Here is a 17,926-nt window from a genome sequence, read left to right as displayed (position 1 = left end):
AATTCAGAACTGGATTTAAAATAAACAGCCTGTTTCACAACGAAGAGAGCTGATATTCTGGGAACAGTAGTAGGATGTCTAATTAGATGCAGATGAGACACTCATCTAATATGCAAGGATATTCCCCCAGGAGCAAAAGGGAAGGTGAAGCAACAGGCTCTTTCTTTCAACCCATTGTGTCTTTGAAAGCAGCCCTCGCACAGGAATCATTTCTACATTACAAAGGCTTTTGTCTTCTGGAAATAATGGCCCGAAAAGACAGACAAGAGTTAAGTATTTGCATTAGTAAAGCCAAAAAGTATTATAAACCAAGAAAATGATGACAGAAAGAATATCCCTCAATTCCTTTACAGCTGCTAAGATACCAGCCTGGCTGATTCCCATACTCTGCAGGGCAATAAAGTTTAATAAAAATAATAACCACCACCACCACCAATACTTGAGTGCTTTCTCAACAAACTCTATGTTAGTTAGTCCATTCTACAGATGAAGAGTTTCAGGCAAAGAGAAACTGAGTAACTTGGCCAAAGTCACAGAGTGGCCAAGTAGTCTTACGCTTAGATCCTCAGTCATGTCCAACTCTTTGGGATCCCATGGACTGTAGCCCACCAGGCTCCTCTGTCTGTGGGGACTCTCCAGGCAAGAATACTAGAGTGCGTTGCCATGCCTTCTTCCAGGGGCTCTTCCCGACCCAGGGATCAAACCCAGGTCTTCCGCATTGCAGGTGGATTCTTTACCATCTTAGCCATCAGGGAAGCCTGAAGATGGCAGTACTGGGGATTGAACCCAGGGTCTCATGCATGCTAAGCATGTGCTCTACCACTGAGCTATACCGCCAGGTCTAGGCAAGTGGTCTTGAGCACAGTTAGATCTTGGTTTGGACACTCCTAGTAGGTTGACCCTATGTCCTGGTTTCCTGAGATAATCCAGGTCTAGGACAGTCATCCCAGTATAATTATGAAGAGGGTTCCCTTCCATGCTCTTAAAAAAGTTCTAGTGTGGTTGATAAATTATATGATCCTCCCACTTTCAGGGCCTAGTGGGGGAGTACATAGGGTTTGGGATTGTGCGATGTCTAAGAAATGATTTCTCTCCTTGGACAACCTGAGTGAGTATGGGCCTTTGGGAAGTAATAGTGACCCTTAAACCCCACAAAGCACTTTAGAGAATCTTCCTGGGCCATCTTCTGGCTTCCCTGTTTCACTCTGGCCTCCCTCTTTTGCCAGACAAAGATTGGAGTGGATGCCCATAGATTGTTTACTGGAGGAGTCCCATCTGTTGAATAAAGACCCAAATCAAAATCCTTGTCCCCCTCTCTGTGTGTCTGTCCACATGGTATTCCCCAGACAATGAGAGTATCAGATTCTGGTTTCAGGCGAACAAAAGTCAGTTAAGCAGCTGTATTTCCCAGAGGACTGAGGAATAGCTTTCCTTGACAATTAAGTTGGCATGTCCTGTAAGGGAGGGATTAGCTACTTCAGAGAAGTAGTAACGGGATATGGGTCTTTGACATCTTATTCCCCCAGTGAGCCTGGGGAGGGCTGATGCGCATCAGGAAGCTTGGGGAAAACTATGGAGTCCCAAACTTCTTCCCCTCACGGCAGTCCCAAACAACACATGACCCCTTTGAATGCTAGCTGTGGGCAAGTCTGAAGTATTTTCCCACCATAAGGCTATTGACTCACTTCCTTCCCTGAACCTGGGAGGAGCTGGGGTGGGAGAGAGGACAGAATCCCAAGACACAGGTCATGCTAGAGCCTCAGGCTCACCAAGCCACCTGGAGCCTAGGCAGCTCTGGGGATGGGGGGCAAAGAGGAAGGGTCACCTGGGCACTTAAGGTTTATTGATTGTTGTCCTCTCCATGTTCAGTCCTTGGGCTGGCTTCCTGTTCTGAGGTTTCAGGATATGACCTCCTGCCACTCTATCTGAGCTGACTCACCTCAGATGCTAAGGGATTTTCTGCACTTCCCTCCAAATGTACTGAAAGTATCCCTCATCGGATAGATACACAGAAGACACCCAGGCCCCAGCCCAGTGTTTATGCCCCATGTCTGTAGAGCTGAGAATGCAGGCTTCTCTCCTGCAATCATGAGCAAGTTACTTTATTTCTCCCAACCCCTTAATTTCTCCCAGTCTCAACTTTACAGGGTTACCATGAGAACGGAATGAGATGAAAGTCTCAACACAGAAAGTAAGCAGTCGCTACATGGTAGTTATTATTATCATCCTGCCTTTAAAATTTCCAAGGGACGGAGAAGGAAACGGCAACCCACTCCAGTATTCATGCCTGGAAAATCCCATGGACCGAGGACCCTGGTGGGCTACCATCCATGGGGTCGCAAAGAGTCAGACATGACTGAGCGACTTCTGTGTTTTTGAAGCTCAAAGGGATATGGGTCACTGAAAAGGATATAAACCAGGGCAGAATTTCTTAAAGAAGTAACAGATTAGTTAGTTACAACATCAAGATAAATGGAATTGAAACAGAGATGCTACCAAGAGAGTTGGGCAGTACTGCTTAAATAATGCTCAAGAGTTTCTATTCTTAAATTGTTTCCTCTTGAGAGAAGATGAGCAGCCCTGGGCCCACTCAGCTCTGCCTTTTCTGTTCCCCACTTTGGTTATGTGTTGTCACTTTCAGAATTGCACTTTTTTCACCTTGTCATAGTAGCTGCCAAAGTGTGTTTTTATAAACATGGGGTTCTAGAGTGCTGGCTTCCTGGGGCAGAGGAGAGAAAGAAATGCGTGTTGTACAAAATCAGTACGTTCATATGTTTAATAAAATAGTTGTATTATTGAAAAAAAAAAATTTCCAAGGGAACACTGTGGTTTTCTACCCTATGTGGACCTACTTGGATTAACATCATATCTATTAGACATAAAAAGGCCAAACTTGGGGCACAAATCTATCCAGGGAACCTGAACATTCTGAGAATTTGATCAAATTTCCATACCTCAGTTTCATCACTTGTAAAATAGAAATAATAGTAGTGCTTAATCTCAAAGTTATTTTTAATACTAGATGAGATTATTCAAATAGAATATGTAAAATTTCATGTGACACATACCAAGCAAATAAATGACAGCTAATAATAACAAAAATTTCATGTTACAAGAACATATTTAACAATCCAAAGACTCTTGAATTCCAGAAGGAAAACACCTTAGAATCTAGTCTTACCTTGTATCCAAATTTCTTTGAACTTCTGAATTTTTTAACTGCTTTTGGACATGGGGGCTTCCCTGGTAGCTTAGTGGTAAAGAATCTGTTTGCAATGCAGGAGACCCAGGTTCGATCACTGGGTTGGGAAGATCCCCTGGAGAAGGGAATGCCAACCTACTCCAGTATTCTTGCCTGGAGAATTCCATGGACAGAGGAATAGTCCATGGGTCACAAAGTCAGACATGACCGAGCAACTTATCACTTTGGACACTGGGTGCCCTTGAAAAGTTGACGAATACTCTATTTCTTTTTCCGTCAAAGAAATGCACAACCTTGTAAACAACTTCAGAAGATTCTTGTATTCCTCTGAAGTTATCCTTATGGTGTCTTGGACCCTATATAAATCCTGCCTTAGGTCATCCCAGATAGGGCCTCCAGAGGCTGCTTGAATGTTTTTAGTAACAGGAACCTCACAACTCATAAAGCAGCTCACTCTATGTTGGAAAAGTCCAAGTCAGCTAAAAAGTTTTAAAAGTCATCCTTAAATCAGAAACCTAAATGAGGCCTCCTAAGGTCCCCCTGTGGGACAACACAGAGGAAGCACAATACCTTTTTCAGGTGCCAACGCCTGATGTTTTTGGAAGGCAGTGACACATGTGACCCTCTCCAGGTGAAAGCTGCCTGTCCACTCAGTCATTCCAGACGATGGCTTCTGGGTCCTTAGCCATCCAGGACACCCCCACTCCCCAAACCGTCTCCTATACAGAGGTGGCTCATTTCCTTTGTCAGGACATCAGATTTCTATTAAGCCTTGTTAACTGTGCTAGTGACCCCATCACATCCATTAAGCAGGCATTTAAATGGTCCCCAAGGCCTCTTCATACAGGAGCAGAGTGTCAGGCCACACAGACCCGCATTCCATCCTTGAGTTTGGGCAACTGATCTTTTGAACCCAAGCCCACCACTCTACATCTGTCCCAATTAATTATTAAGTCTTACCAATTTCTTCCCTAGCACTCCAAACCTTCAAGCACAGCCTGGCTCACATTCTATCACCCAGTATGTTCATTCTGCCTCTTGGCTTTGACATATACAAGATAAGAAAATCAATGAGACCTGCATATCCTTCTGTCTGAAGCTCAAGACAAGGTGCCTTACACACATTCTCACTCACTCTTCACACCAACTCTATGAAATAGGCATTGACGTCTATAGTATCATCCCTACTTTACAAACAAGAAAAGTCTGATAGAGACTCCATCACCTGCCTAACATCCACTTACCAACTAGCCAACCCAGGATTTCAACCCAGGCCTGTCTGACCACACTATCGCGCTACACCCTCAGCATGTCCACACTGAATGGTGTTTTTCTACATATGTCCATCTCCCCAACTGGGCTGTGGGATCTCTGACAATAGTGAATAGGTTTTGTCTCTGAATTCCCAGCCCCCAGCAAGTGCCTGGCACAGAGCAGGTATTTTATGACTAGTGGGGGAGGGAAGACAAGGGAAGGGTCGCTGTGGCCACTGGGGGCTAGTGTGTGAGAAAACGCTTCTTAGAGTGGAGCCCTGAAGTTCAGGTCCTTCTTTTCGAGCCTCTATTCTTCCCTGCTGGCCGCCAGGTTATAAGGTCTGTCCAAACGACCAGAAAGTTCTGGGTCCCTAGCCCACAGGACCATGCTGGCCCTAAGACTGTAACATTCACTCACCCAAGTTACGGGGAAGCAAATGGGAAGCAGCGGCCCTGTGTCCTCCCATGCCCTTGTCCACCCCTGTGCCCGGCAGTGGGCACCTGCAGTGTGCCCCCCACTCCCCATCGCACAGCTGGCCTCCTCAAGGCAGCAGGCTGTGCACTGGGAGGGAGAAGGTTCAGGAAGCCTCTGGTTTGAGATCTCTCACTACTCTTGAGAGGATAGCCAAATTCCTGACCAACTCAGACATTTTCATAAAACACATTCTTAAGGGAACTCACAGAATTTTGTACTGAGGAGTCTGGCTAAAGAGAGGAAGCTTAACAGAAAATAACCAACCACCACCACTGGAGCCAAACTACCATCTAGGTTTTGAGCCCGTTCCATCCATAGGTCCGTCCACTCTGTACTGCTTTTCCACGCTCCCGCATGGTATATAACCCCCACTAGGCTTGTTCCTTTTCTTACAAACTGCAAGGCCTCAATTTTTCTGAAACCTATCAAGCAGGAGTTCCACTGAACATATCTCTGAGCGTTCAGTTCAGTCATTCAGCCATGTCCGACTCTTTGTGACCCCATGGACTGCAGCACAGTCAGGCTTCCCTGTCCATCACCAGCTTCCAGAGCTTGCACCAACTCTCTGCGGGTTAAGAGATCTAAAGAAAGACCCAAGGAAGGCGGTCTGGGTCCAGCTGCCGCCTGAAGGTGAAAGATCGAAAGTGCCATCTGGTGGTTACTTCACAACTTGCATGCTGTTTACCTTAGCACTTCCTCAGTAACAATATCCCACTCTTGAAGCCCCTTCCCTAACCTGTAAAGCCTGAGGGGTTACATATTATGATACCCACCCTCACCTAAATGGGTAAATTGATGAGAAGTCAATGAAGAAATATTTACTTTTAAAAGTGCATCCACTTTGGGCTTCCCAGATGACTCAGTGGTAAAGAACCCGCCTGCAAATGCAGGAGACTCAGGTTTGATCTCTGGGTCAGGAAGATCCCCTGGAGGAGGAAACAGCAACCCACTTCAGCATGCTTTCTGGGATAATCCCATAGACAGAGGAGCCTGGCGAGCTACAGTCCATGGGGTCTCAGAGAGTCTACAGGACTGAGCACTAATGCATAGGCATACCCTCACCTTACTCCAGGCAGAGAAGGCAATGGCACCCCACTCCAGTACTCTTGCCTGGAAAATCCCATGGACAGAGGAGCCTGGTAGGCTGCAGTCCATGGGGTCGTGAAGAGTCGGACACGACTGAGCGACTTCACTTTCACTTTTCACTTTCATGCCTTGGAGAAGGAAATGGCAACCCACTCCAGTGTTCTTGCTTGGAGAATCCCAGGGACGGGGGAGCCTGGTGGGCTGCTGTCTATGGGGTCGCTCAGAGTCGGACAGGACTGAAGTGACTTAGCAGCAGCACCTTACCCCAGGAGTCCACGAGCACATTGATTGGCTGAGACATAAACACATGACCTAGGAAAGCCAATCAGGGACTTTACAAGATTTGCTGGGTGGAAGATGGAGAAAGGCTTCTCTTCTGGTTGATCACAAGTCAAAAGGGTGTGGTTTCTCAGGACTAGATGTCATCTCTGGGATCCTCTGAAGAAAATCTGTCCAGAAGCACAGCCAACACACAGAAAGATTTAAAACAGAGAAATGGAAGGACAAAACTATGGCCACATGGGTTAGCCCCTGGATCCAACTTTGCCTAAAAGTTGTACCAGCCCTTCTTTCCTGATTACAAGAGCCAGCTTATTCTGGTTTTGCTTAATCTAGTTAGAGTCAATTCTCTGTCCCGTTTATAAGGGACATAACACACTAATAAAGGCAGAAAGGGGGAAAAAAACCCAAGGTCTAGTTGCATAAAATAGATAACGGCTACATTAATTATTATAAGCAATAAGCCTTTTAAAAACAAATAACTATGCATAATAGCTCTACTGAATAAAAAAAACTGAAATAATTACATATCATAAAAATTTTAAAGCCATGGATTTTCAACCTAGCTAAAATGAGAAGTTAAATGGAAGCAAGACATCCATCAAAAGATCAAAAAGAATTGCTTAGGACAATATACATTTTCTGAGTATTTTGTATTGTTAAATTTCTCTTTGTAGCCTATGTGGCCAAATGGAAACATCCTCTGGAAATGCTGAATAAGCCCTGTAAACCAATAATCTCATTCCTAGGATTCTGTCTTAAGAATTCCATTCAAGGAAATCAATACTTGCATGGAGATGTTCACTGCAACTTTATTTACTATAGGTGAAAATAAAGAACTAAAAAGGAAAGCAAACTCAAAAGGTTAGGATACAATTGAGAATGCTATGGTACATTAATTTCACTAAATACGTGTAGACAGGCAAGCTACTCATATGCTGACTACAGAAACATTTACTCAAACATTCATTGAAGACCAACAATAATTTATTCAATTCTTATTATGGGCTATGCATTAGACATGTTTGTTTGTCATTGTTGTTTGGTTGTTAGGTTGTGTTTGACTCTTTGCAAACCCATGGACTGTAATCTGCCAGGCTCCTCTCTCCATGGGATTCCCCAGGCAAGAATACTGGAGTGGGTTGCCAGTATTCTCTGGGGGATCTTCCCGATCCAGGGATCAAACTCAAGTCTTCTGCTTGCCAGGCAGATTCTCTGCCACTGCACACCTGGGAAGCCCTATACATACTTCATATAATTTAATCCTAAAACAATTTAAACTGTTAGGAACTGTTTTGCAAACTCTTTTAAAGGTGAGCAATCTAAGGCTTGGCTTCCCCTGAGACTCTGTGGTAAAGAATCTGCCTGCCAATGCAGGAGACTTGAGTTCAGTCCCTGGGTCAGAAGATCCTCTGGGGAAGGAAATGGCAACCCACCCCAGTATTCTTGCATGGAAATCCCATGGACAGAAGAACCTGACGGGCTATAAACTGGGGGGTTGCAAAGAGTCAGATGTGACTGAACGTACACACATTCCAGTCAGGGACATGGTCCCTTATCCCTGTGGGTACCAGGAAGATAAACAGGAGACATCATGGACACCTATTCAGTCAAAGCAGAAGATATAGAGCTGGGAATGGTCTGACGAGCTTCGAAAGTCAGACAGAGTATCTGTGCCATAAAGCCTAGAATGGAGAGAATAACAGTACTCTATAAATGGTTACCATTATTACATCTTTCAGTTCACTTCAGTTCAGTCACTCAGTCATGTCCAACTCTTTGCAACCACATGGACTGCAGCACACCAGGCCTCCCTGTCCATCACCAACTCCTTGAGTTTACTCAAACTCATGTACATTGAGTTGCTGATGCCATCCAACCATCTCATCCTCTGTCCTCCCTTTCTCCTCCTGCCTTCAATCTTTCCAAGCATCAAGGTCTTTTCAAATGAGTCAGTTCTTCGCATCAGGTGGCCAAAGTATTAAGAGTTTCAGCTTCAGCATCAGTCCTTCCAACGAATATTCAGGACTGATTTCCTTTAGGATGGACTGGTTGGATCTCGTTGCAGTCCAAGGGACTCTCAAGAGTCTTCTCCAACACAACAGTTCAAAAGCATCAATTCTTCAGTGCTCAGCTTTCTTTATGGTCCAGCTCTTACATCCATACATGACTACTGGAAAAACCATAGTTTTGACTAGACAAACCTTTGTTGGCAAAGTAATGTCTCTGCTTTTTAATATGCTGTCTAGGTTGGCCATAACTTTTCTTCCAAGGAGGAAGCGTCTTTTCATTTCATGGCTGCAGTCACCATCTATAGTGATTTTAAAGTCAAAGAAAATAAAGTCTCTCACTGTTTCCACTGTTTCCCCATCTATGTCTCATGAAGTGATGGGACCAGATGCCATGATCTTAGTTTTATGAATGTTGAGCTTTAAAACAACTTTTTCACTTTCCTCTTTCACTTTCATCAAGAGGCTCTTCTTCGCTTTCTGCCATAAGGGTGGTGTCATCTCCATATCTGAGGTTATTGATATTTCTCCCAGCAATCTTGATTCCAGCTGTGCTTCATCCAGCCCAGTGTTTCTCATGATGTACTTTGCACATAAATTAAACAAGCAGGGTGACAATATACAGCCTTGACGTACTCCTTTCCCGATTTGGAACCAGTCCGCCATTCCACGTCCAGTTCTAACTGTTGCTTCCTGACCTGCATACAGGTTTCTCAAGAGGCAGGTCAGGTGGTCTGGTATTCCCATCTCTTTAACAATTTTCTACAGTTTGCTGTGGTCCACACAATCAAAGGCTTTGGCATAATCGATAAAGCAGAAGTAGATATTTTTCTGGAACTCTCTTGCTTTTTCAGTGATCCAATGGATGTTGACAATTTGATCTCTGGTTCCTCTGCCTTTTCTAAATCTAGCTTGAACATCTGGAAGTTCACAGTTCACGTACTATTAAAGCCTGGCTTGGAGAATTTTGAGCATTACTTTACTAGTGTGTGAGATGAGTGCAATTGTGTGGTAGTTTGAACATTCTTTGGCATTTCCTTTCTTTGGGATTGGAATGAAAACTGACCTTTTCCAATCCTGTGGCCACTGCTGAGTTTTCCAAATTTGCTGGCATATTGAGTGCATCACTTTCATAGCTTCATCTTTTAGGATTTGAAAAAACTCAGCTGGAATTCCATCACCTCCACTAGCTTTGTTCATTGTGATGCTTTCTAAGGCCCACTTGACTTCACATTCCAGTTATCTGGCTCTAGGATGGTGATGACACCATCATAATTATCTGGTGCATGAAGATCTTTTTTGTATAGTTCTTCTGTGTATTCTTGCCACCTTCTGTTAGGTCCATACCATTTCTGTCCTTTATTGTGCCCATCTTTGCATGAAATGTCCCTTGGTATCTCTAATTTTCTTGAAGAGATCGCTAGTCTTTCCCATTCTGTTGTTTTCCTCTCTTTCTTTGCATTGATCACTGAGGAAGGCTTTCTTATCTCTCCTTGCTATTCTTTGGAACTCTGCATTAAAATGAGTATATCTTTCCTTTTCTCCTTTGCCTTTCACTTCTCTTCTGTTCACAGCTATTTGTAAGGCTTCCTCAGATAGCCATTTTGCCTTTTTGCATTTCTTTTTCTGGGGGATGGTCTTGATCCCTGCCTCCTGTACAATGTTATGAACCTCTGTCCATAGTTCCTCAGGCACTCTGTCTATCAGATCTAATCCCTTAAATCTATTTGTCACTTCCCCTGTATAATTGTAAAGGATTTCATTTAGGTCATACCTGAATGGTCTAGTGGTTTTCCCTACTTTCTTCCATTTAAGTCTGAATTTGGCAATAAGGAGCTCATGATCTGAGCCACCGTCAGCTCCTGGTCTTGTTTTTGCTGACTGTATAGAGCCTCTCCATCTTTGGCTGCAAAGAATATAATCAATCTGATTTCATGACTCCATGAACTAAACCGTCCATGGAATTCTCCAGGCCAGAATACTGGAGAGGGTAGCCTTTCCCTTCTCCAGGGTATCTTCCCAACCCAGGGATCAAACCCAGATCTCCCACATTGCAGGTGGATATTTTACCACCTGAGCCACAAAGGAAGCCGATTACCTCCTTACCCTGAGCCAACACTATCTACAGTTATCTCAGCTTACCCTAACAGCAGGCCTTCAATCTAGGAATTTTCATCCCATTTTACAAATTAGGACCTCCAGCAAGTAAAGATGACACAACCACTTTTTTTTTTAAGTGGTTACAAAACTAAACAGCAACCCACTCTCTCTAATCCACAACTCATGGCCTCTCTGGAGCCCACCACACTCCACACCCACCACACTCCACACCTAAGTCTATGGCACATTTCGAAACCCTGAAGATGGAGAAAGACTGGGGTGGTGCACCCCACATGGCTCTGGAGTGTGGGGTCCAAGATTCCGAATGGCAGCAGCATAGCTGGTGGGAGACAGCAGCCCAGCTCCCCACTAATTGTCCCCCTTTGTGGTGTTCAGTTAAGGACTCAGAAGAAACCAATCTTTGTATCTTTTCATGGTTAAAATTCTACATGGAACAGAAACCTCAAAGCAGCCACCAAGCCAGTCTTTGTTGGGTTTCTAGGCAGTAAGGATGCTGCCTCTCAACACTTAGTGCTCAGAGAGAAAGCGCCTCGGTTATTCAAAGGGAAACTCAACAAGAGCCTTTTTCTCCAAGTTCTTGCAATTTTGGACTCACTTTTAATCCCCGGAAGAAACACTGGATCCCTTTTCTCCTCCACATCACTACATTATTCCTGCGAGTTCAGCAATGGTCGGTGGAAGATTTTCATGAGTTGGGCGGTCCCCATTTTCTACCCCATTCTGGTAGAATCGGCATGGTTTTCAGAATCTTGAAACCTTCATTTTTGAAAAAGCTCAATATATTCAGGAAAAAAAATAGAGATAGATATAGATTGTTAAATACATGTTTCTAAATACAAAGAAATACATGCATTGTACCAGGTTGGCCAAAAATTTCATTCAAGTATTTCTCCACAACATCTTAACGGAAAAACCCAAATGAACTTTTCAGCCAATCCAATAGTTTCACAAACAAGCCTTAACTGCATTCCTCCAAAATAAGGTGCCAGGCAGGTTTCTGAAGAAGACACTCAATGGAAGCTTTGATTTAATTTACTTGTCCTAAAATAGCATATTTATCCTGAAAGAAAAGCCAAGGCAGTTTTAGGCTCCTGGGTTCTCTAAATACCCTCTCCCAGGTAGGAAAGTGGCTCTTTCCATCTCCACAAAGACTAAACAGCTTCTAAGGGCAAAGGCTTCATGCATTTTCCGGGTTCCCAATTCCTCTCTGAGCCGGTCATCATCATCAAAACCATCCCTTCCACAGCAGCTAAAATGTGAGGGTTTCCACCTGAGGATTCCAGCAAATCCTCATGCTTCCTGGAGAAGAGGAAAGCTTATCCCCACCCTGCAGATGTGAACCTGGAGCTTGGAGACTGTAAAGAACTGTGCAATCAGCAAGTGACAAAGCTGGAGCTGAGCCCACCTTGTCAGACTCCAGCCTGAGTTCTTTCTACCTCAGTCTCCTACCACCCTGCCCCTCTCCAAAGCCTGTGCTCAGCAGAGAAGATCTACAGACCCATAGGATAGATTGTGGTGCTGACGTGGGAGATTTTGCTCCTTCTCTTCAAGAGGCTTTTTTCTCACTGAACCATCCAAACAGGCTGTTCCCAAATAAATGTCCTCTGACCTCTCTCCCCAAAGTAGTGCTTCAACTCTCTCTCCTTTATCACTTCCACCAGCCAACCAATTGCACACAAAAGCCCTGCTCAAGGATCCTGGGATCCTTGCAGTGGTTCAGCCATTTGAGAGAAGAGTTTACATAACAGTGTCATCAAAAACTCCCATTCTTGTTTGAAAAAGAATAGATACATGTGTACATATAAATGAATCACTTTGCTGTACACCTAAAACTAACATAACATTGTAAATCAACTATACTTCAATATAAACTAAAAAAAAATTTTTAAGCCCACTTATGGTATCCTACAAAATATCTGATCAGCACTCCTTAAGTGGATGATCACTGAAATGGGGCAATTAAAAATGTAATTGACCAGGACCCTATGGGCCTTGGGCTTCCAAGGTGGCTCAGCAGTAAACAATTCATCTGCCAGTGCAGGAGATGTGGGTTTGATCCTTGGCCTGGAAAGATCCCCTGGAGTAGGAAATGGCAACCCACTCCAGGATTCTTAACCGGGAAATTTCATTGACAGAGGAGCCTGGTGGGCTACAGTCCATAGGGTCACAAAGAGAAGGACACAACTGAGCAATTGAGCATGCAGGAAGCTATGGGGCTCCCTTGGGACAGATCCTTCCCCCAAAATCCTCTGCTTTAGTTCTTCTCTGAAGTACCTAGGTAGTCATATCTGATGCCCATCTCCAGAGCTGTAGTACAGATGCTAAAACTCCCACCAAATGGATTAAATTAACTATTTGAGGACCATGAGTACATAGCCTCGAGACCTGAGTGCATGAGTTAATTATATACCCTGGACTCCTCTCCCTCACATTGGCTTTAAAAATGCTTCCCGGACTTCCCTCATGCTCCAGTGGTTAAGAATCCACCTGCAAATGAAGGAGACATGGGTTCTATCTCTACTCCAGGAAGATTCCACATGCTATGAGGCACCTAAGCCCAAGCTCTGCAACTACTGAGCCCATGCTCTAGAGCTCACAGTTCAGTTCAGTCATTCAGTCGTGTCTGACTCTTTTCGACCCCATGGACTGCAGCACACCAGGCTTCCCTGTCCATCACCAACTCCCAGAGCTTGCTCAAACTCATGTTCATCCAGTCGGTGATGCCATTCAACCATCTCGTCCTCTGTCGTCCCCTTCTCCTCCTGCCTTCAATCTTTCCCAGCATCAGGGTCTTTTCTAATGAGTCAGTTCTTCGCATCAGGAGGCCAAAGTATTGGAGTTTCAGCTTCAGCATCAGTCCTTCCAATGAATATTCAGGACTGATTTCCTTTAGGATGGACTGATTGGATCTCTTTGCAGTCCAAGGGACTCTCAAGAGTCTTCCCCAAAACCACAGTTCAAAAGCATCAATTCTTCAGTGCTCAGCTTTGTTTATGGTCCAACTCTCACATCCATACATGACTACTGGAAAAACCATAGCATAGATGGACTTTTGTCAGCAAAGTAATGTCTCTGCTTTTTAATATGCTGTTTAGGTTGGTCATAGCTTTTCTTCCAAGGAGCAAGTGTCTTTTAATTTCATGGCTGCCCTCACCATCTGCAGTGATTTTGGAGCCCCCCAAAATAAATTCTGTTCCATGCAAAAGTACATATGTATATTTCCAGAAAAGCCCCCAAGGAACTGGTAATAATGGCTACCTCCAGAGAAGGATGTTGGACACTTGGGGCCAACAGACGGAGACTTTCTTTCCATTAGAAAACTTATTCATTAGAAAACTTCATTAGAGACTTTCTTTCCCTTTCATATTGTTTGACTTTAATTCCTCTGCATATATATTATATTTTTTAAAAGGAGCGAGTTTTTTAAAACAATAATGCTTTATATATTTGGTTTTCTAGAACTCTCTATTTTGGGGGACAGTAAATGGCTGCCATAGTCCATGGTTTCAGGGAGCATCAACTGCTAAGGAGAGATGCCTCCTGGAATAATTAAGTGCAGCAACCTATTGGGGACAATACTAAGTCCCCTCGATACAGGATAGGATGTACATCAGGGAAAGACGTGGACTTGGAGTTGTTGGGCTCTGCCCCAGGCTGGCTCTGGGAACCTGAAACCTCTCTGAGCTTCACAGCCCTGGACTGTGATGGGATAAAAACATCACTAACTTATTAGAGCAGAAAGTGGCTTGTCTGGGTGCCAAGAAGGGAATTTCCTTCAAGGCAGAGACCCTGGAATCCCTTTGAAGGAACTGTGGAGCTGCCCTCTGGGCGCTTTTCCTTGCAAGTCCTTTGCACCCACCTCCACACTTCCCAGTCTGGAAAAGCCTTCCAAGAGGGAGCAGATGCCTTCCGGAGGTGGACAAAGAGCACCACCTTGTGGTTGCTCAGACAACTCTCTGGAGGTGGCAAAGGATTTCTAAGTGATCCCAAGGCTGGCAAATGCTCCACAGACTTCATTCACAAATTCATCCAGCACTTTTCACACCTTCACCCCTCCTTCCTCACTCCTTTTCATCACTATGCCTACAGAAGAAGAGTCATCCTGCAAAAATTAGGCCAGGTCCCATCCAGGACCTGGTTGCTATTGTTGTTCAGTCGCTCAGTCGTGTCTGACTCTGTGACCCCGTGCACTGCAGTACACCAAGCTTCCCTGTCCTTCACTATCTCCTGGAGTTTGCTCAAATTCATGTCCATTGAATCGGTGATCCTATCTAACTATCTCATCCTCTTCCGTCCTCTTCTTTTGGCTTCAATCTTTCCCACCATCAGGGTCTTTTCCAATGAATTGGCTCTTCTCATCAGATGGCCAAAACATTGGAGCTTCAGCTTCAGCATCAGTCCTTCCAATGAATATTCAGGGTTGATTTCCTTTAGGACTGACTGGTTTAACCCAGGATCATGGTTGCACATCAACTCCTAAAAGCTCCTCTGCTATTCAGGAAGGAGCCCTTGGAGGCCCTCAGAGAAGGCTGCATCCACCCACTGAGGCCCTCAACAAGACAAAATACCAAACAGAATGCTATAGCATCTCCGTTCTATATTTAATAAATGAATGTTCTGAACCTCTGCCACAATACTTAATGAAGCTTTTCCACATGACCCATACAATTTTGGGCAGACTTTTAAAAACATTAATTCATACTATAATATGCTATGATCTAGAAACAAAGATAAATTCAAAGTTGTGTGCTACCTGTCTTCTCTTCAGCCAGTTGCTTATGATTATAAACGATCTTGGGTAGCCTCTGCAGGGCTTCAGGTCCCCACCAGAGACTGAGGTCCGGTCATGGTGGTGAGAGCACCAAATCCTAGCCACTAGACCAGTGATCAGTGACAAGGGCCTGGTCCTTTGGCTTCGCTGAAAAGAATTTCCACAAAGATGGAAAGTAGTGAAGCAAGTAAAGTACTTATTAGGAGGAAAAAAGAAAAGAGTACGTGTGGATAGAAACAAGAGTGGACTCCAAGAAAGAGTCACTCCCTTGTGGTAGTTTAAATCACCTATCTGGGGCATTTCCTCCAGGTTTCCTTTGTCCAATCATTTTGATTTGGCTGGTTCTGATTTGGCGTTTGGCATATCTCAGGATCCTCCCATCAGCCAAGATGGATTCCAGTGAAAAGACCTATGGGTAGTTTAGCATAACTCCCCTTTTGACCTCCAAGGAGCTTTCTAGTCAGTAAGGTCTCCTTGACTTGGAGAATGAGAAATATATTGTCTCTTATCTCTTTTCTGGGGCAGGCCCAGCCTCCTCTCTCAATTGTCCTGCTACTGATATTTTGTAATTTTTGTCCACAAGGAACAAACCCCTGTTGCTCACCCTGGAGGGGCCCATCTACCTCCTGTCTCATAAACTCACTAGGGACAACATTCAAATTTAAATGGCAGCCCATCTCTAATGGGAGGCTGGGCCAAAGGACTCCTCTGTGCACTGGTCCCAAGGTCCTCTCTGTGGAGCACTGCCTGAGTAAGAGGCTCTCATGGACCACTGGCACTCACAGCTCCAATTCACTCCCACAACATGTTTGAGAAAGCACATGTGGGAGGCAGAAGGGAGAGGCTGGCCTAGAGGGCCCAGATTCCATGTCTGCCACTGAGGGACAAGGGATCGTCCTGGCAAAGTTGGAGCTGGGACAGGCCTGATCCAATGGCCTCCTGTCATTAGACAGGAAGAGACGCCCAGAAAGGGGAAGGATCTCAGCTTAAATCCAGATGTGTCCTCAGCTCTCTTCCTGAATATGCTTTCATGGAATCACACTGCCTCTGATTGGGGCTTAGAAAGAGACACCTTTATTGTGCCAGAAAGGTGGAGGGAGGCCATGCCCACCTGAACATACTGGAGCCCATCCCCTGGGAAATGACGTGAACTTCCCCCTGAGTTTGGCATCGTGGTTGTAGGGGCTGAGTTCCAGAAGGCCTCCAACAGATCACTTTGTCCAGACTTCTTATTTCAGACAGGTCAACTGTGGTCACACAGGGAACACAGCCTAGTTATGAGGCCTCATCAGGGGCCAGGGGGACAGCAGTCTAGGAGTACCCTGTGCAACAACAGGAAGTGGCATTCCCCGATGACCGAGGCCCTGGCCCCAGTCTCATCCAGCCCCACAGTGTAGTAAGTCGGATCTACTAGAGCTGAGGGGGCAGGCTGCAGACAGGAAGACAGGGGCTTTCCCTGACCTCCTCCTGCTCCCACCATAAAACTGGAAGCAACAACTGCTTTTATGTGACCTGGGTGCAGAGAAAATGGTTTCTTACACTAATTTTAACAGAAACTACAAGAGATAAACAAAAGGCACATCTTTCTCTTTTTAAATGAATGTAGAGTCCTTGAAAAATAACACACACATCTTGGTACCCCTTAGTACATGCATCACCAAAAAAAAAAAAAAATGCTTACTCTGAGCACTAAAAACAAACTCAGCCATTTCTTCTTGGTTCTTGATGCTGGAGGTGCATTTGCTCAACACTCATGGTCTGAGTTTCCATTTAAGTGCTCCCTCCTCCCTGAAGCCTTCCCAGTTCTGCCAGGCAGATTAGAGTGATTCCCTCAAGTCAGGGACACCCACTGATCCTCTGCTCTCCTCCACCATGGTCCTGGTCACAGCCTGATCTCCTCATTAGATGGTGAGCCCTCCAAGGGCAAAACCTGGGGCCAAGGCTTCTTGGCGATACTTCCAGGGATCAGACTAGCACAAAAACTTCATAGGAGCTCAGTCAATATCTGAAACTAACCAAATGAACAGCTACCTGGACTCATCACTAATTACAGTAAAGCACAAAAAGCTTATGCTTGCAACTTTGTGAATCTCATGGGAATCAGAAAACATGGATGAACAAAGTCTAACAATAATGCTTCGAGGGACAAGTTATTCCACACATATAAAATTTACAAGTTTCCAATTCAGTGGATAAAAGACCTCCAGGCTGCATGTGGCCCACAGGGCTTACCAGTTCTGGACCCAAGGAGGCAAAGACCCAGTGGGGGAGAAGCAGTGCCAAGCTACAAAGGGATCAGAATTTCATCTCAGTTTTCATTTGTAAGTTTCCTTTTTAAAACCATCAACCTGAATATGGGATTTATACACTTAATTTAAAATTCAAAAAAATAAGAAGATATGAGATGAATGATCTCACTCCCGTTCCTCTCACTCGCACCCATTCACTCAGACAGCCACTATGTTAATATTAGTAGTCTCCCGTACATGTTCTGGGCTTCCTTGGTGGCTCAGTCAGTAAAGAATCTTCCTGCAATGTAGGAGACCCAGGTTCAATCCCTGGTTTGGGAAGATCCCCTGGAGAAGGAAATGGCAATCCTCTCCAGTATTCTTACCTGGGAAATCCCAAGGACAGAGGAGCCTGACAGGCTATAGTCCATGGGGTCGCAAGAGTCAGACACAACTTAGCAACTAAACCACTACCTTCATATGTGTTCCAGAGTTTCCTTTG

At 44.7% G+C, this 17,926-nt stretch overlaps 1 non-coding gene across 1 annotated transcript; it reads right to left on the bottom strand.

Annotated features, from left to right (window-relative positions):
* Nucleotides 1-765: 765 nt before the first annotated feature.
* TRNAA-AGC (transfer RNA alanine (anticodon AGC)) lies at nt 766-837 on the bottom strand. Its single transcript has one exon. It is a non-coding gene; the product is annotated as a tRNA-Ala (tRNA).
* Between the last annotated feature and the right edge of the window lie 17,089 nt (nt 838-17,926).

Source organism: Bos taurus, chromosome 7 (assembly GCF_002263795.3).
Source record: "Bos taurus isolate L1 Dominette 01449 registration number 42190680 breed Hereford chromosome 7, ARS-UCD2.0, whole genome shotgun sequence".
Taxonomy (NCBI): Eukaryota; Metazoa; Chordata; class Mammalia; order Artiodactyla; family Bovidae; genus Bos; species Bos taurus.
This window is presented reverse-complemented; position numbering and strand designations above follow the sequence as displayed.